General features: G+C 49.4%; 1 long non-coding RNA gene across 1 annotated transcript; it reads right to left on the bottom strand.

The window, feature by feature from the left end:
- Positions 1 to 2,048: 2,048 nt before the first annotated feature.
- Positions 2,049 to 3,575, bottom strand: LOC138843708 (uncharacterized). The gene is made up of 2 exons (XR_011378670.2): positions 3,337 to 3,575; positions 2,049 to 2,319 (listed from the first exon to the last, which is right to left on the bottom strand). It is a non-coding gene; the product is annotated as an uncharacterized LOC138843708 (long non-coding RNA).
- Between the last annotated feature and the right edge of the window lie 16,105 nt (positions 3,576 to 19,680).

Raw genomic sequence — 19,680 nt, 5'->3', positions numbered from 1 at the left:
CCTTAATCAGGCGAGTCGCTGAGACAGGCCCTTGTCCCTGGAGAGCTGGTTGGGTTTTTCAGCAGTCCTAGGGGGCTGGGTGTGACAGTAGAGGCCACTCACGTTCCCACAGCAACCTGGACACATCCCAGCCGTGAAGGATGGGAAGGTTGCAGTCACGCAGTGAACGACAGTGGGCGGGCAGCCGGCCAGGCACAGGTCTCCCGCAGGGCACTGGGGACCTGCGGAATCCACATTTGGCTCAGCTGCAGCTGTAGAGAGTAGCAGCAAGCCTGGCAGGGCCTGTGCCTGGAGGCCCCCTCCCAGTCCGCCTTGCCAGCGACACCTCCTTTAGCCAGGAACCGTGTGCCTGCCAAGAACTCGCTGGAAAGAACGCTGATGCACATTTCAGAACATCCTGGGCCTCCGCGCCTGGCTGCCCAGGTGCTACCACCCCAGAGCTGCTGGAGGACTGGGTGCACTGACTGCGATGTCCCCACGCCCCCGGCCGGACCCCCGCAACGGAGACCTGGGACACACCACGGCTCCTGTAGCCGCAACTCACTTGTTAGTAACCTCAACAAACCAGAATACAACAGACTACTAGACTGGAAAGGGGAAAATTGATTTCTTTTCTTTTTTTTTTTTAAGTCTTATTTTATTCATTTGATAGGCAGAAAGAGAGAGAGAGAGATCTTCCATCTGCTGGTTTACTCCAAGGCCACAACAGCCAGGACTGGGTCAGGCTGAAGCTAGGAGCCTGGAACTCCATCTGGGTCTCCCACAAGAGTGGCAGGGGCCCAAGCACCTCGGCCATCTTTCTGCTGCTTTCCCAGGTGCATTAGCAGGAAATGGGGTGGGAAGCAGAGCATCCATGACACAAACTGGTGCTCCCACAGGGAATTCTGGAGATGCAAGTGTGGCTTAACCTGCTGTGCCACAAGGCCAGCCCAAGAAAACAGACTTCTACAGCGGGAATTTTAACATCACTCATTGGCATCTGATCCCTTCCCCACACCCACACTGAGAGGCACCTGTGTAAGGTGATGACTGTGTCAGTTAACTTGGTTGCAGTCATCGTGTGGCAATGTACGCATAAATCATCACACTGGACAGCTCACAGTGTTTAATTTTTATTTGTCAATGGAGCTAGAAAAAAAAAAAAACAAGATCAACTTTTAAAATTAGAAGAGTCACTCCCTGCAAGCGAATCAGATTGTCATGGAGAGTGCACCCTTCGCCCTTCTGTGGCACAGCCACCAAGTCTGGCTGTCCTGTGTCGTCGTTAATTTGATGCCACAGCCTGCAGCAAGGGATGCCCAGACATATGTATTTCTGGGGTGTCTGTGAGAGAGGAAGTTTCTGGACAGGGCTGGTGATCGGCGTGGTGGACTCAGCAAAGCAGATCTCCCTCTCCAACCGAGTGGGCTCCTCCAGTCCTCTGAGGCCTGAGCAGAGGAGGAAGGAGGACTTCCCTCCCGCCTCCTGCCTCCCTGCTTGAGCCAGGCCATCGCTCTCAGGTTCCCTGCCCTCTGACTGGGATTCACACCGAGGGTTCTCCTGCCTCTCTGGCCCTCAGACTAGCACTGGGATCGCACCAGCAGATCCCTGCTTCTCCAATTTGGGGATGGCAGATCTTGGGACTTCTCAACCTCCATAATAGTATGATCCAAGTCCTCCTAATACCACACACACACACACACACACACACACACGGAAAACGCATAGTGTGAAAAAACCATGCATGGATTTCAAACACTTTTTGCACCCACATAAACATCTTTTTAAAGATATAGCTATATTTTTAAATTGTATTTATTTATTTCATTTGAAAGGCTGATAGAGATGCTCATCTGCTGGGTCACTCCCCAGGGCTGGGCCAAGCTAAAGCTGGGAATCGGGAACTCAGTGTTTGTCTCCCACATGGATGGCGGGGACCCAAGGGCTTGAGCCAGCACCTTCTGCCTCCCAGGGAGCACATTAGCAGGAAGCACGAACTGAGGAGTGGAATCAGGACTCCAACCAAGCAGTATCATCATAGCTACATCAAGCACACATCTTTAATTCCATTTTTCCATGAACTTTTAAAAAAAGATTTATTTATTTATTTATTTATTTATTTATTAGAAAGGCAGAGTTACAGAAAGGCTGAGGTTGAGAGAGAGAGCGAGCGAGCGAGAGGTCTTCCATATGCTGGTTCACTCCCCAAATGGCTGCAACAGCCAGGGCTGATCTGTTCCAAAGCCAGGAGCCAGCAGTTTCTTCCGGGTCTCCCATGAGGGTGCAGGGGCCCAAGCGCTTGGGCCATTCTCCACTGCTTTCCCAGGCCATAGCAGAGAGCTGGATCGGAAAAGGAGCAGCTGGGACTTGAACCGGTGCCACATGGGATGCAGGCGCTGCAGGCAGTGGCTTTACCAGCTATGCTACAGCGCTGCCCCCCTCACCATGAACGTTTAAAATCCCTGCTAATCTCCCATTTGTTCTATTTCTCAGGAGAACCCTCATTAATAGATCTGTTTTTCCAGACAATGATAGATGAGAGGGGCCTGTGACCAGAGGGGATGCCTCTCCGGGCCCCTTCATTTTGACCTGTGTACCTGTCCCCTGACACCTAGGAGCACTGGCTATTAAGGACTTCTCATAACTATCCTTGGCAGAATGAGATCCAACTCACCTGGGGGTTCAAAGCATCCCCATTCGTAGCATGGGCAGGACACAGTGGTGCAAAAGCTTGGCTGCCTTGACTCAAGGCACAGCAACTCTGGGTGCAATTCACACTCCAGTGCTCCCAGTGCCATCAGCCCCACCTAAGATCGCACCTGGACTTGATGTTCCCTTGTGCAGCCTTTCTGCTGAGAGCACGCCCTTGATAGATTGTGCACCTTGGAATCATGGTCTCCAGCTCTGTATCTAGGAAGCTGGAGCTCGGAACTGAGAGGAGGTGTTGACGCACCTCTAGCAGATGGCACCACCATCCATGTTTCCAAGTTTCACGTTGGTCTCTCTTCCTCAAATTCTCCCTCCCCTCACACCAGACAGCAAATCAACCCCAGGGCCACAAGTCCAGTGCCGCACCTTGATCCTGTGCCCTTGTTCATCTGCATAGACGTTACCAGATTTTGGCCACACTGGTTCCCCATGGTCTCGATGTCACCTGCTACGGGGCTGTCTAGTCTCTCTCCTTTTGTCACCAGAGAGAGCAAATCAAACATCACCCCTGCTCCAATTTCTCAGTGACTTCCACTCCATGTAGAATGGAGCCTTACGTGATGGACAACACAAATATGGCCACGTCCCTGTTGACTTCCCCAGTGCCAGCTCCCTGCACCCCCAACCCCGCTCCCAGCAGCCTCATACCTTCACCCAACCTTGAAACCATCTTGGGTATGCACAAGTGCCTCTGATTCCCGGCCGTGCTCAGTCTGGAAGTGAGTCCCCGCTCCTTCCTGGGCAGCCTTCAAGATGTGCCTGGACATAATTTCCCAGCAAAAACTCCCTGGGGTCTCTGCGGGTGCTGTTTTACATCTCACCTCTTTTATCAGAACAACTGCTCGTGTTCTTGGCATCCCTAAGCCCACGAGGTCAGGAGTCTGCTCATGTCTGCTCATGGTTATAGATTGTGTCATCAGGAATTATGTGTGTGAACCATGAGCAAGCTGACAGCTGATGGCCTGACGTCCAGAACTCAGAAGGCACGGCCAGCCAGAGCTGCCTCGTGTGGGACAAAGAGCCCTGGTCACTTACGTCCATGACCCTGGAAGCATTCCTGCCTCCGATCCCAAGCAGTCTACCCTGACTTGGCGGAGAACTGAGCAGGTTCTCTGGGGAATGCAGATTTTAACAGGACGCATTCCAAATCCCTGCTCTGCTTTCTCTGGCTTCCTCAAACACGTGGGTAGGGCGCACCTGAGGCTGCTGGCTCCCTCTGTCCAGCCCTGCTCACGGCCTGCCCCTCGCTTTCCTCGGATGCCTCCCAGACCACACTGTGTAAAATCTCAGCTCCCGCCTCCCTCACCTGCTAGCACCCAACCACCATCTCGGCTTTGTCTACCTCCGACAGACTTCACGACACTCATGGGAATGCGGAGTTAAACATTAGGTTTACTTTGGTGGGGAAAATCTTGGAAATGCATGCACGGGCTTTTTCATAACACATATTTTCCGTGAACTTTCTCTTCAGATTCCTCATCCGCATGGATTTCAACATTTTGCACCAGAATAAACTTATTTTTCATTCCCTTTTTTTCCAAGAACTGTACAACAACCTGCACAAACTTGTCACATGCTGTCTCTTTCCTGTGGGATGGAAGCTCCAGCCTGACCCAGCGCTGCACCCCCGTTAGCCTCATAACTGGAACCCAGCAGACACACGCGATACCTCTTTGCTGAATGAGTTTATACAGTGGAAGCGGAGACATTTAGCTGAGGACATACAGGGCAGGGTCACGTAAATTTTCAGACTAGATTCAGCAAGCACACAGCCCAGAGCTCTGAAGCTGAGCTTGGCAAGCTGCCTTGGGGTCAGAGAGGGCTTGCTGAGAACAGAGCTACTTAATCCCGGTTTGCGCCCTTCGGCCTCTCTCAGTGAAACTATCTCCAAACTGGAAGAGGCGCCCGAGGTAAGTGATGGGATGAAGCAGCTCTGAATGCCCAAGAGGAAGGACAGACCACAGTCTTCCATTTCTCTCCCTCACGGTCCCTCCCCCCTCTCCTCCCAGGTCAGCCGAGAACCTAACCTCTGTGGCTTTGTGGTGGTCTCTTCCTGCAGGATCATTCAAGAGTCTTTGGATATGGTACCAACAAGAGCCCTGGATGCCACATGCAGTGCAGCGAGCTCCCGGAACACCAGGGAGAGGCTTACTGGGTTGTAGAGCACATGCGGGAATCTTTGAGAAATCACAGGGAAATAGGCAGATGGAAAAAAGTACTGCGGATATCAGAAGGCAGGCGAGCAAGGGAGAAGGTGGCAAAAACTCCAGCCTAGTGAATGTAGCCTTGCTCACTTGGGCCTGGGTTAGGACCACAGAGGGGGCTGGGTGTCCGACACAGCGGTTCAGATGCCACTTGTTATCCCTGTTTCTCATAGCACAGCGCCCACTCCGTTAGCATGCACCCTGAGAGAAAGCAGGTGAGAGCCAAGTACTTGGATCTCTGCCACCCATGTGGGACACCTAGACTAGGCTCCTGGCTCCTGGTTTTGGCTCAACCCTCACTGTTGTGAGCATTTGGGGAGTGAACCAGCAGATGGGAGATCTCTCTATGTCTTTCTCTGTCACTCTGCCTTTTAAAACGTATAAAATTGAATAAAATTTAAAAAAAAATAACACAAGAAGTTGATGGCACTATTGCTTTAAAAAATAACAAACCAATGTCATGTTATTATAGTGATCTTTTATGCATAAGAAAAGAGTGAGCAGTTCTGAGAAGTTAACTTGCATCTAATTAACCTCCAATCTCATTGCATTTCTTGATTGATTGAAATGCAGCATTTAAGTGCATACCTTGGGGCCAGTGCTGTGGCTTAGCAGATAAAGCTGGCCCTGCCTACAACATTGACATCCCATATGGGTGCCAGTTCCTGTCCCAGCTGATCCACTTCTGATCTAGCTCCTTGCTAATGGCTTGGGGGAAACAGCGGAAGACGGGCCACGTGAGAGACCTGGATGAAGCACCTGGCTCCTGGCTTTGGCCTGGCTCAGCCCTGGCGGTTGCAGCCATCTGGGGAGTGAACCGGAGGATGGACAATCTCTCTCTCTCTGTGTGTGTGTGTGTGTGTGTGTGTGTGTGTCTGTAACTCTTCCAAATAAATTTAAAACAATTTTTTAAAAAAAGAACATATCTTAACTGTGGCAAATGACTTCAAAGTCTCCTTGATACCCCTGTGGACAATCCATGGTGATGTTGGACAGAGTCAGCCACGCCTACTTCCTGTGCTGTGCTGGGCACTGGAACCACAAAGAGTGAGTAAAACATGGTCCTTGTCTTTGAGAAGCCCCACGTAGTGAAGAGACCGGCCAGGTCGAGAGGTAGTTATGATCCACGTTGCTCAATGCTGTCCTTGAGTTGTTCCAAAGGGGATGTGACAGTACAGCTAGGTGACTGGCTGGCTGATGACACCAGTGATTCACATCCTGGTGGAAGGCTGTCTCTGCTACAGTGCTACAGAGGTTGAGGACACTTCTACGTCCTACAAAGTCTTCTTCAGGACTTAGAAGAAGACATCAGAGCCAAGTTGATCAAATTTGCCAATGACCTCAACCTGTAGGGGAGTAGCTGAGACACTGGCCATGGCCAGGAATCAGAAAACCCTCCTTGACCAAGAAAAGCCTTGTCCTATGGCAAAGACCAAATTTGCTAAGGTGAAACGTAAAGCCACGGCTTGCATTCGGAAGCCACTCACAGAGAAGTCCCATGACAGTGTTCCAGAGGCTTTAGCCATGCACGGTTCAATATAAGCCACTCTTATGACAGGACTAGGAGGTGCTGGCACTGTCACGTAGTGGGTAAAGCCACTGCCTGCAGTGCCAGATCCCACATGGCCACTGGTTCGAGTCCCGGCTCCTCCACTTCTGATCCAGCTCTCTGCTATGGTCTGGGAAAGCAGTGGAAGATGGCCCAAGTCCTTGAGCTCCTGCACCCATATGAGAGACCCAGAAGAAGCTCCTGGCTCCTGGCTTCAGATCAACACAGCTCTGGCCGCTGCAGCTAATTGGGGAGTGAACCAGTGGATGGAAGACTTCTCTCTCTCTCTCTCTCTCTCTCTCTCTCTCTCTCTCTCTTTCTCTGCCTCTCCTTCTCTCTCTGTGTAACTCTGGACTTTCAAATAAATAAATAAATCTTTTAAAAAAAAAAGAAAGAAAGGACTGGGACAAGTCATGTGAGCCGATGGGGGACCGCCATAGTAATGTCGTGTCCAGGACCCGGAAGACTGGTGAAGCTGCTTCTGGGATCTCGTCCTGTAACTGAAGGTGCTCAGCCGGAGCAGGGAGAGTGCAGAGTCCTTGGAGTCCCCAGAGCCAGGACCTACTGCATCCTGGCAGCACAGGAGAACAGCCAAAGGAGATCTGGTCCTTGCCAGCCCTGCGCCCTTCCTCAGAACTGGGGACCATGCCGGCGACTGCCCCAGCCCCTAGAGCTCTGGACTGGGGCTCCAGGCTGCGCCCTGGCCAGCACCTCCCTCTCCCCTCACCCGAGGAGGAAAGTGTGGTTTCCTTTTGTTCCAGTCTTAGGTATCGCAAGGTCGCCCTAAAGTCATTTGGGACCTAATGCTGTGTCCTTTCTCCCTTCCAATCCCTCACTTTTTTATATTGAAATTTTTTAGTTGTTGTTTATTCAAGAGGTAGAGCAAGAAGAAAGAGAGCCCCTATCTTTTTTTTTCATTCCCCAAAATCCCAAGATGAAGCCAGGAGCCGGAACTCAAAGCAGGTCTCCCACATGGGTGAGAAGGACCCAGTTGCTTGAGGCCCCTGCTGCCTGCGGGGTCTGCATTGGTAGCAAGTTGTCCCAGGGTGTGCATGAGCAGGAACCTGGTGTCAAGAGGCAGGGCCGGAGATGGAAACCAGACCTTCAGTCTTGGTGCTGGGGTCCTAACCAGTACCTTAACCAAATGCTGACCCCATTTCTTATTTTTTTCTTGTTTGTTTTTTTTAAAGGCAGAATTACACACACACACACACACACACACACACAGATCTTCCACTCACTAGTTCACTCCCCCAAATGGCTGCAATGGCTGGAGCTGGGCAGGGCCTAAGCCAGAGTCTGGAACTCTGTCCAGGTCTCCCACATGACTGGCAGACTTGAGCCATCTTCCGTTGCTTGTCCAGGCACATTAGCAGGGAGCTGGATCAGAAGTGGAGCGGCTGGGACTTGAGCCCATGCTCATACAGGATGCCTGCGTTGCTGGTGGTGGCTTAACCTGCTGCACTACGACACCGGCCCATACAAGGTCCCCACTTCTGATGGGAAAGTTCAGTGCCACCTCTGTCAGGCACACTGCTGGACAAGCATGTGTTTTTGTACGCCTGTCCTTTTTGTCCTGTCTTAATTTCTGCTTCCCTTAGTTCTTGATGGCTACTGGACTCGATGTCCCAAGTCCTCATTTGATCTCAGAGTATTATTCTCCCTTCTGCCTCATCTCTGCTCCAACCAGTACCCTCAACATGTGCAAACTCATATGCATGCACACACACACATGCACGCACACACATGTACACACATTCATGCACACACATGCACACACACGCATGCACACACATGCAAGCATACACACACATGCGTGTACACGCTAGCATGTACACATGCATGCAAACACATGCATACACACAAGCATGCACACAGACACATGCATGCACACACACACACACACATTCTCTTGCCCTGGGTCGTTCTCGCAACCCCTCAAATCCAGAGTCCTTTGATCTCCTACGCCAAGGCTGAACCAGGGTAGGGGATAATAAACATTTTCCTGTGGCAGTTTTCAGCTCAGTAAGAGAAACAGTTGCTGTCAAAACTCTTCAGATGGGGGTCGGCATTTGTGGCGTGTAAAAATTCAGGACAGAGGCTAGGGATCTATTGGCAGCAAGCTGGCCAGATCTATCTGATTATTTATGGTTGGTCCTGGCATCGGATATCCACTGAACTAGATGATCTTTTCTCTGAAGTGAAAAAATCACATTGATGCTTTTCATAAAGGTGACGCCGAGAGGTCAAGCAGCTGCTTGAATGTAAGAGAGATGGAGAGGGCGTCTCAGAGCTCTTCTTGCTTCAACCCAAAGTCAGGATCGCACTCTCCCGTGGAACCAAGGCTGCTGCCTTGCTGTGGATCTTTCTGCTCAGGCTCAGCCACAAGGGGCAGTCCTCCCACCAGGCCTTTCCAAGGCTGCATTGCTGAGTGTTTCAGGGTGAAATCCCGGGGGCAGGGCCATGGCCTTGCCTTGTGAGCACACCCTTGGCCATGGCCTGCCTCTGCAGACATCTGGGGACAGCTGTGAACATCTGCTCCCCTCTGTGACCCAAGAGGCCCCGTGCTGTATCCATGGTGTTGGGCCAGGAGCCAGCACATGACCAGATGCCTGTGCGGCTGCTTGTGGGGGAGGCGAGGTCGTGCCTCCTCTGGGAGATCAAGCTGTCTTCCTCTGTCTCTGGCTTTATTTTCCTTCGCCTTAAAGAAAAATATTCATTCTGTCTTTATTTGAGAGAAACACACAGACTGACAGAGCGCCCATCTGCTGGTTCAGTCCCCAAATGCCCGCAATGGCCAGGGTCAGACCAGGCTAAAACAAGGATCTGGGGACTCAATCCAAGTCTCTCACATGGGTGGCAGGGAGACTATGAGGGCCATCACCTGCTGCCTCCCAGGTGGTGGGAACAGGAAGCAATAACAGGAAGTGGAATCGGGAGGGGAACTAGGACTTGAACCCAGTTCCTCCAATGTGGAATGAGGCGTCCCACCCTGCAGCTTAAATACGGGGCCAAATACTTGCCCCAAGAAAAAGCTTGAATTCCTATCACGGAGTACTTCAGATTAGCATCTCCCTGTATTTATATATGCAACACACAAATATATGCCAGCGCTTCAAAAGTTTGTGCAAAAATAGAATTTAAAAATAAGTTTATTTTTTCGAAAACTGTTTAGAAATCCATTCATAGCTTTTTCTATTTTTTTTAAAGATTTATTTTATTTATTTGAAAGAGTTACAGAGAGAGAGAGAGAGAGAGAGAGATGTCAGTCTTCCATCCATTGGTTCACTCCCCAAATGGCCACAACAGCCAGAGATGAGCTGATCTGAAGCCAGGAGCCAGGAGCTTCTTCCAAGTCTCCCACGTAGGTGCAGGGCCCAAGCACTTGGCCATCCTCCACTGCATTCCCAGGCACATTAGCAGGGAGCCGGATCGGAAGTGCAGCAGCCTTGGACTAGTACTTGAAGCAGTCCCTCGAAGCAGGGACTTGAACTGACACCCATATGGGATGCTGGCACTGCTGGCTGGGGCTTCACCCACTGCACCATAGCGCTGGCACCATAGCGTTTTCATAATAAGTATATTTCATGAACATTTTGAAGACCCCCCTCCTGTGTATGGATTTAAATTGTTTTGCACCAAAACAAGAATATCTTTCAATTCTATTTTCTATGATCTTTTTGAAGTGCCCTTTTTAAATTACACATACAAAATTATACATAACATATACGTATATCATCTGCCTGTCTACGCGTCCACCTGTAGCGCCTGACAGTGCTGTGGCAATTCTTAACCCTCCCGTCGGAGGCCTGTGCTTGCTTTTCCAGTATGTCACCTTGACAAAAATAACGTTTCCCCATCCAAAAAGAGGCCACAACAATCATCATTATCCAGGCAACTGGAGCCATTTTTCCTCCCAGTGTTACCTTTCATCTCATCACGCCTTGATGAGGTACAGATAAATACATGCAAATAGACTAGAACGCATTTCATTTTTTTTTTTTTTTTTTTTTTTTTTTTTTTGACAGGCAGAGTGGACAGTGAGAGAGAGAGACAGAGAGAAAGGTCTTCCTTTTGCCGTTGGTTCACCCTCCAATGGCCGCCGCTGCAGCCGGCGCACCGCGCTGATCCTGGCAGGAGCCAGGAGCCAGGTGCTTTTCCTGGTCTCCCATGGGGTGCAGGGCCCAAGCACCTGGGCCATCCTCCACTGCACTCCCTGGCCATAGCAGAGAGCTGGCCTGGAAGAGGGGCGACCGGGACAGAATCCGGCGCCCCAACCGGGACTAGAACCCGGTGTGCCGGCGCCGCAAGGTGGAGGATTAGCCTATTGAGCCACGGCGCCGGCCTAGAACGCATTTCATTAATGCTGGATTAACAGGGACAGCCTTCTGCTGAACAAGCCCAGGGCAGTTGTGGCAATAGCTGCAATAACCTACATGCTGGAACAGAAAGAGATCAGGCAGAGGCGGAAGCTTCCAAGAGCTTAGATGTCCCTGGAGCACGACATGGGAATGAACGTGCATTTAGGACTCCAAAATCCCACAACAGCTGCTCAGAAACACTGGTGCCCGTGAAAATCCACCCAGTGCAATCCAGGGTCTTGGTGGAATTCACGCATGAATTATGCAGGCCAAACAAGGACTTGCTGATATCAAAGCGGCACACCCAGGGAGGCAGGGGCTCTGCTGTGCTCTTGGAAAAGCGAAAACAGGTGCAGGGGCTTGCAGCCCGCCATCATGCCATCATGCCGTCCACAGGACACTGAGAGTGTGCCTCCCTTATGCACCGAGGAGCCCTGTGGGCCCAAGGGGCTCCCCTTGCCCACACAGTGCTGTGTCCTCTTCCCTCCCCTGCTTCCACCATAGGAGCAGCAGTGTCATGCGGACCTCTCAGTAGGACATCTGTCAAAGGCATCGCTGATAAACAGGGAGCGGGAAGAAGAGAAACCCTGTCCCAACCTGTCTTTGAGGCTCCCTGGCTGGTCTTCACAACCACTCCCTCAGCTCCCAGGAGCACCCAGCCCCCAGGGGGGCATCTCACCTCTTCAGGGGGAGTCGCCTTGCTGTTTGTCACTGCTTTCACAAGCCTCGCCTGTCAGTTGTACTGTGTGTCAGATAGTTAAGGAGAGCTTGGCACTTCCTGTCTGCAAATTAAGTGGGGAGACTTGGAGGAGGTTGGTGCGGGGACTGGGTCAGCCACGTGGTCCAATGGCAGGAGTCTCAGAAAAGCCTTTTCCTGAGATATTTTTCTCCACAGTCTGAGTTCCCACCATTGTGGTTATTTTTCCAACCAAATTTCTCCAGAAAGCTACTGCTGGACTGGAAAGAGTAAGTAATTAGCCCATTAACTCCATGAAGAGCTGTGTTGTTCCAGTTCTCCTGTAAGATTGGGGGCCAGCGCTGTGGTGAAGTGGGTAAAGCCAATGCTGCAGTGCCGGCATCTCATTATGGACGCTGGTTCAAGTCCCGGGTGCTCCACTTCCAATCCAGCTCTCTGCTACAGCCTGGGAAAGCAGTGGAGGATGGCCCAAGTCCTTGGGCCCCTGCACCCCTGTGGGAATACCCAGAGGAAGCTCTTGGCTCCTGGCTTCAGATCAGTGCAGCTCCGGCCATTGCAGCCATCTGGGAAGTGAACCAGTGGATGGAAGACCTCTCTCTCTCCCTGCCTCTCCTTCTCTATGTAACTCTGACTTTCAAATAAATAAAATAAATCTTAAAAAAAAAAAGATTTCATCAGTAGATCCAACAGAGACCTAAGACAGGTAATTTTTGATGAGCGGGGTGGGGTTGGGGGGTAGCCCTGCACCTGTGCAGAACAAGGAGCCTGAGCAGGTAGCTGTGGGGAGCGGGGGGGGGGGGGGCATAGTAGAATCCATTAAAGTGGGCTGAGGGTTTCTGGAAGAAGCAATGCTTGCAGCAAGTGATGTCACAGAGGAAATGCTTGCAGAATCAGGCGAAAAAGCAGCACAAATCCTCTTTGAAAACCAAGTTGTTTGCATCACCAGAAATCATCTGTCAGTTGCCTGCTCAGGATCCACCCACAAGAGTACAGCACAGCGGATCCAACCTCTGGCTCCCCTGAAGCCGGCCATCTCAGAAAGACACAGGAGCAGGAGTGGAGAGCAGGGAAAACGTGGAAACACAAACAAGGGATAAACACACAGCATGGGCAGTTGTGAAACGTTCAGTAGGGAAATGACCCGCAGGCGAACCCCTCTGTCAATCCATCCTTCATTCAGGGGCTGGGAGAGCTGTCATCAGACAGACAGGAGGAGGGGAGCCTGCAGCACCGGGAAGCCAAAGAACGAGGCGCTCCTGGCACCAAGGGGAGGTAACCGGTGACCAACGGTGTCGGTGTACACTCGTTCAGTTTTGTCAGCGGGAGTTGATTTTTTTTTTATTTTACTTTTGGATTTTGCATGGATTCCTTTTGTAACAACAAGAGTACTAATGATCTTACAGAGGCAAAAAACTTTAAGACGCAAGCCTCTAAGAGGAGGGTACAAGGTTAGGAAGTCTAAGCAATGGCTGTAGAGCGCTGCTAGACTAGACGTTCCAACACGGAGAGTGGCAGCTCAACTGAGTGTGCAGCCAGGGAAGGCTTTGGGCAGTGATGGCTCAAGTAGTTGAGCCATCCACCTGAGAAACCCAGTTTCAGTTCCTGGCTCCTGGCTCCAGCTGTTGCAGGCATTTGGGAAGTAAACCAGCAGATGGGAGATTCTCTCTCTCCGCCCCCCCCCCCCTTGCAAATAGATAATTTTTTTAAGATTTATTTATTTGAAAGTCAGAGTTACACAGAGAGAGAAGGAGAGGCAGAGAGAGAGAGAGAGAGAGAGAGAGAGAGGTGTCTTCCATCTACTGGTTCACTCCCCAATTGGCTGCAACGGCTGGAGCTGGGCTGATCCGAAGCCAGGAGCCAGGAGCTTCTTCCAGGTCTCCCACATGGGTGCAGGGGCCCAAGGACTTGGGCCATCTTCTACTGCTTTCCCAGGCTGTAGCAGAGAGCTGGATTGGAAGTGGAGCAGCCGGGACCCGAACCGGCGCCCATATGTGATGTCAGCGCTTCAGGCCAGGACATTAACCTGCTGTGCCACAGCGCAGGCCCTGCAAATAGATAATATAAAGATAACAAAAGGTTAGCTTCGTGAATGTACAGTGGTGGAGGCCAGGGTGTCTAATCTGATAAAACACCCAACAATAAAAAGGGCTGGGGCAGACAGTTGTTACACGAAATACGTCTTAATAGAAAAGTGTTAAGAAATAAGGACTCTTCCCCTACAGACACAAAACACCACTAAATTGCAAGTTGTGCCAAGTAATGCAGCCTCAATTTACACGGCAGGGGTGGGGGTGGTGTGTGGCAGGTGCTGAGCATACCGGAACCTCCTCCTAAGCCTTCCCTCCCACTGTCCATCCTGGTCCAGAAATCAAGGAATTGGTGGGGGAGAGAGTGCGTGCTGCGGAAAGGGTTCAAATTAGAAGCATCTTAGAGAGGTGCCGCTGTGTGAATTCTCAGCAGTAAGGCTGCGGTAGTGCCTTATTGCACACAAACTCCTCTTCTCACAGCTGGGGAGGCAGGAGGTCCTAAAGCAGCAAGGTGTTCCTTCAGCAGGCCTCGCGGGAGGGTCACGGACGCACCTGCTCTGGGATCTCCAGGCTGCCTGCAACCACGTGCTCTGCCCCGTCCTCCACCTTCAAGCCAGCAGTGCAGCATCGCCAAGTCGCTCCTCATCCGGCCTCTATCCACCCTCGCATCTCCTTGCCTGGTTTCCCCGCCTCCTTCTCGCCTCAGTAAGGACCTCTTGAGATGACCCTGGGCCCGCCTGGTTCCTCTAGGATGAACTTCCCCGTCTCAAGGTCTTTCATCCTTTCTGTCACGGTTCAAGGGGAACCAGCAGTTTGGAGTGAACCAGTGATGGGAGAGATCTCTGCCTTGCTCTGCCTTTTGAATAAATATGTAAATAAATTTTCTTTTTTTTTTAACTTTTATTGAATGAATATAAATTTCCAAAGTACGGCTTATGGATTACAATGGCTTCCCCCCCATACCGTCCCTCCCAACTGCAACCCTCCCCTCTCCCACTCCCTCTCCCCTTCCATTCACATCAAGATTCATTTTCGATTCTCTTAATATACAGAAGATCAGTTTAGTATACATTAAGTAAAGATTTCAACAGTTTGCTCCCACACAGAAACATAAAGTGAAAAATAATGGATGATTTTTTAAATGATGATGAAATCAGATCAGACCTATTGTCATGTTTAATCCCAGTGAGAGTCAAGTTGGGAATTGATAATTTCTTTCTTTCTTTTTTTTTTTTTTCACAGAAGATCAGTTTAGTATACATTAAGTAAAGATTTCAACAGTTTGCACCCCCATAGAAACACAAAGTGAAATATACTGTTTGAGTACTCGTCATAGCATTAAATCTCAATGTACAGCACATTAAGGACAGAGATCCTACATGAGGAGTAAGTGCACAGTGACTGCCTTGCTCTGCCTTTTGAATAAATATGTAAATAAATTTTCAAAAAAAAAGATAAAGAAAGAGGTGACAAACTTCTCAAATCAGTTAAATGCCAATTCCATATGCCAGCATCAGAAAGAAATTAAATCAAAACTAAAAAAATATACTTGGGGAAAAAATCTTAGCCACTGTAGTGAGGTGTAATGAACACATAAAAAGCCACAGATACTTAGTGTCTACAACTTGCTGTGTCAGGAGACAAGCATAAACCTGTGAAGCCATCAAACCAGCATCACTGTTAACGCCACAAATGTAACTGTCACCTCCAAAACGTTCCTCCTGTCCCCTCCTCTCCCCCTTTTCTCTCCACTTGTGAATATAAGACCTATCCTTTCAGAAAATGCTAAAGGTAAAGCATAATCCAGTGTTGCCAGTCATAAAGCTAGGCTTGCTTATGGTTGAAACTTTGTACCCTTTGATCAATACCTCTCTGCTTCTCCCTTCCCCCAGGCCCCGGCAGCCCCCACTCCTTCCATGTCCACTTCCACTTCCCTGTGTTTAACTGTGCTACAGTCCACCTGCAAGTGAGGTCATACGGCATTCGTCTCTCGGTGCCTGCAGTATTTCCCTCTAGGTCTCTCCATGTTTTCCCAGTTGGCAGGATTTCCTTCTTTTTAAAGGCTGAATACTATTCCACTGTACGCAGATAGCATCTGTTCATCCGTTCATCTCTAAGTGGACATCTAGGTGGAGTCTGCTCTTGGCTACTGTGAAAAGTGCTGTGATAAACATGGGAGTACAGACAGCTCTTCAACATACTGACTTAAATTCCTCTGGATACGTGCCCAGAAGTGGGACTGCCGGATCAAAGGGTAATTCTGTTTTGGATTTTCTTGAGGATCTTCCATGTCGATTTCCATAGTGGCATCCATTTACCAACAGTGTACAAGAGCTCCCTGTTCTCCACACCCTCATCAACACTTGCTGTCCTCTTCTTTTTTTCTTTCTTTAAAAATAGGTACCCTGACATATGGGAGGTGTTATTTCGTTGTGGCTTTGATTTGCATTTTCCTGATGACTTGTAATATTGAGCACTTCTTTTCCTTGTAAAACCATGGACAGCAAAAGATCTCTCTCCCTTTGCTTAAAGGCAAAGCTTCCTAGGGGTGGGGTTGGGCTGCTTAGCACACTAACAGCCTGTAGTAGTTCTCTGCTTCTTTGCATACCTGTTGCACAATTAACTTGTAACCTCCTAATAGCTACTTTTGAAAAAAAAAAATCTCCTAAGCATTTCCAGGGTCCCTGATAAAACTGGACAGAACTGGCACACAGACTAACTCAGACCCACCAGAGAGCACCTTCTGATTGGCCATCAGGTTCAAGGCCACACCTCCACTCTACGCGCTGCCTGTAGAGAAGTGAGCTGTCAGGGTGCATGCTCAAAGGATTTTCCCCTCCCTTTCCTCTGCACCTCTTCCATTCTGTTGCTTTGCTTCACCCAGTTCCTCCCCAATTACCCTAACTCCATAAATTCCCAAACCTCTCTCTGTACACAGAGACTGACTGGGGCCTTGACCTGGCTTGTGCCTTTCTCCTACAGGTCTGTGGCACAAACAGATGTTCCCTTTCTGAGAAGGTGAATCCAGTGTCTTTATAACTAGTAGGGTACATGCGAGCAGGGAGCCCTATCCCATAACAGCTGTTGGCCGTTTGTATGTCTTCTTTGGAGAAATGCCTATTCAGGTCCCTTGTTCATTTTTAAATTAGGTCACTTGTTTACTTGCTATTGAGTTGCAGGAGTTCCTTATATTGTACATGTTGGATATGCATCCCTTGTCAGATCTATGGTGTGTAAATATTTTCTCCCATTCCAAGGTTGCCTTTTCACTTTGTTGATTGTTAGCTTTGCTGGGAAAAAGCTTTCTGGTTAGATATAGTCTGACTAGTCTCGCTTTGCTTTTGGTTGTCTTTGCTCTTGATGTCATTCCCCAGAAATCACTGCTCAGTTCAATGTCTATAAGCTTTCCCCTGTGTTTTCTCATTTTTATATACAAATATAGCATGTTTATAAATATGTAAATTTTATGCTGATAAATATATTTATATGATATTTAGAAGTATGATCTATTTATACATCAAATAAGAGGAAGACAATATAATTTATATGCAGCTAGAAAGTCACACCTTCATTAAGACATGGCATTTCTTTGGGTTGTAGGTCATGCCTTAGGACTTTTATCACTGCCTGTGTTAAGGCTTAGGGGGTTAGCCCATGAGTTTTACAAATCCTCCCAAACCTAATTCCCGAAAGAGCAGCTCAGCCATCTACAGTGAAAAGAATGGGACAGAAGGGTGCATCTGAGTGACTTCCCGCTATTGCAGACCCCGGAAGATAGCAGAGATGGCTCAAGTAATCGGGTCCGTGCTACTGCTGTGGGAGACAGGGATTGAGTTCTCAGTTCCCAGCCCTAGCCATCACAGACATTGGTGGTGATGGGGGGGGGGGGGGTGGAAGGAAGAGGATCCAGAAGTGGAACTTTAATCCCCGCCCCCCCAACCTCTACCTCTTACATTAAAAAAAAGAGTTTGAGCAAACACAGCCCCAAAATATAACATCCTCTTTGTTTTCCCACACTGGAGAAAATGAACCATCCACCAATCACAGGGAATCACTGGAGTGGGAAGCTATGATTTGAAACTTGGGGCTGGGGAGACTATAACCCTAAAATCATATTTGAAGATTACTTTCTCCAGTGAGATGTTTGCAATTTGCTCTTCCCTGATCCTCCTAGGATACATCCCTGGGCCTTTCAGAATATTTCTTGAATGGCAGAGAGAGTTCCAATAGAAGCACCTGCTATCCCCAGTGCATGTTACCTTCATCACAGGTTTTATTAGAGAGTTCTGGTCAGGTTCACACCCACAGGAGAAAAGAAAGTACAGGAAATGGTGGGAGGGAAAGAAAAAAGAGAAACGGCCAGAGAGGGCGGCTGTCTGGCCGCTCTGGGGCCAGGAAGCAGGCTGGGTGTGAAAAGCCTCTCTCTGTGATCCCTACTCTCACATCTCTGACAGGGTCGCTGGAAACAAAGGAATTTCACAGCCTTTCCGGGCTGACTGCAGGAGAGAGCTACCAGCTGGTTGCTACGCTTCAGGCAGAAGTCCCACAGGCTCCTTTGCAAATGTCAGGAATGTAGGACCTACTCCCAGACAAACATCCCAGGAGAGACATTCAAAGGGCAGCTGAGGACACTTGGTTCTATTCCCTTTGCATCAATAGCGTCTTTGACTAACACGCTTAGCCCTCTGCTGCTGAGATTGCCAGCGGGGGATTCTTTGCAACTCTATATGATACAGCCTTGGTCCCCAAAGAAAAACCTGCTTTTCTTTCCTTTGAGAATAAACAGCGTGGTCAGTGGACAAGGGAGGGATCCCAGTTCCCAAAGCTCTTGGACTCAAAGGTCGAGGCAGGGTGATCGTTTTTTTGATTGACGGCTTCAGTTAAGATTTTCCCTGCCTAGCTCAAGATCAACCTGGAAATAGGACATGCTATGAAAATCAGCTAGAATGACATGGCAAAGACAGGAATAATAGTCATACCAGAATCTAAAAGGTGAGGTGGGCAATGAGACTTTCTGAGCGTGCCCCTGGCACTGTCCCCAGGAAGGAGGTGGGGTAACACGGTGTCTGATCTGCTTGGCAGTCTTATTGAGAGTTAGTAACTTGGCATTCTGGTGAAGTGGTATGAACTAGTGGACCAGGATTTGAATAGATCTGGGTGGTAAGAAAATTCCTGAATCTACTTTTTAAAGCCAACCCAGCATTAAAAGTAATGGTCAGAAACACTGAGCTGTCACACGGTGCCAGGGACTGTACGAAGAGCTTCATGCGTGATCTCATTATTTGTACAGCACTAATATTTACACCACCACCATCATCCCCATTCTGTAGATAATGAACTTGAGGTATATGGAAGTTAAGCAACATGCCCAGGGACATTCATTGTCTCTCAAAGTTCTGTGTGTTAGCAGCCTGGCACTCAAAGTCTTATGCTAATGGTTAATGGATTACTGTTGATGGATTAAGGGTGGAGGCTTAATCCAATTGTGGTGTCTGAAGGTGGGGCCTTCAGGAAGTGATTGGGATGGATTATGGGATTAAGTTGCTGCTGAATCACAGTGGCCTTGTTAGGAGGGACACACGCACATTGTGGACAAGCATGCTCCCTCTCTTTCTGCTTCCTGGCACAACAGGTGCTCCTGCCCCTGTGCTCATTCCACCACGCTGTGCCTTCATCAGACGCCACACCGTGGGCAGCCCGGTCTTGAGCTACTAACTCTGGGCCAGAATAAACCTTGTTCTTTCTGATATTGGTTATAAGGATGAAAATCTGACTAATGCAGATGGCAGACATTAAGCAGTAGAGTAGGAATTCAAGCTTATTGTTTCCTTGGCTGCAAATCCCACTTATTCCATCACTGATGGAGACAGTTCAAGTGACGTGACCCTGGGGCTCAAAAGAGCAGGGTCTGAAAAAGAGCTCCATGGACCAGAGTTCAAAGCTCCATTCTGCCAATGAGTGATGAGCTCTTGCTTTTTCTGAGGATGGTTCCCTTGCCTGGCAAGTGAGGGTAGCTAATAGTATTTGCCCCATAGGTTATGGCAAGGATTGAGCAGAGCCCCCGGGAGCGCCTCTTCATGCAGTGTCACATCTGCAGAGCTCCTTGGAGCCTTGCAGCGGTGCTGAGATGGGAGGTGGAGACTCTACATCACCT

The sequence above is a fragment of the Oryctolagus cuniculus genome, chromosome 9 (genome assembly GCF_051225735.1).
Source record: "Oryctolagus cuniculus isolate XC-2025 breed Fujian yellow rabbit chromosome 9, ASM5122573v1, whole genome shotgun sequence".
Lineage (NCBI taxonomy): Eukaryota > Metazoa > Chordata > Mammalia > Lagomorpha > Leporidae > Oryctolagus > Oryctolagus cuniculus.
The sequence above is the reverse complement of the archived record's forward strand: the minus strand, read 5'-3'. Positions and strand labels throughout refer to the sequence as shown.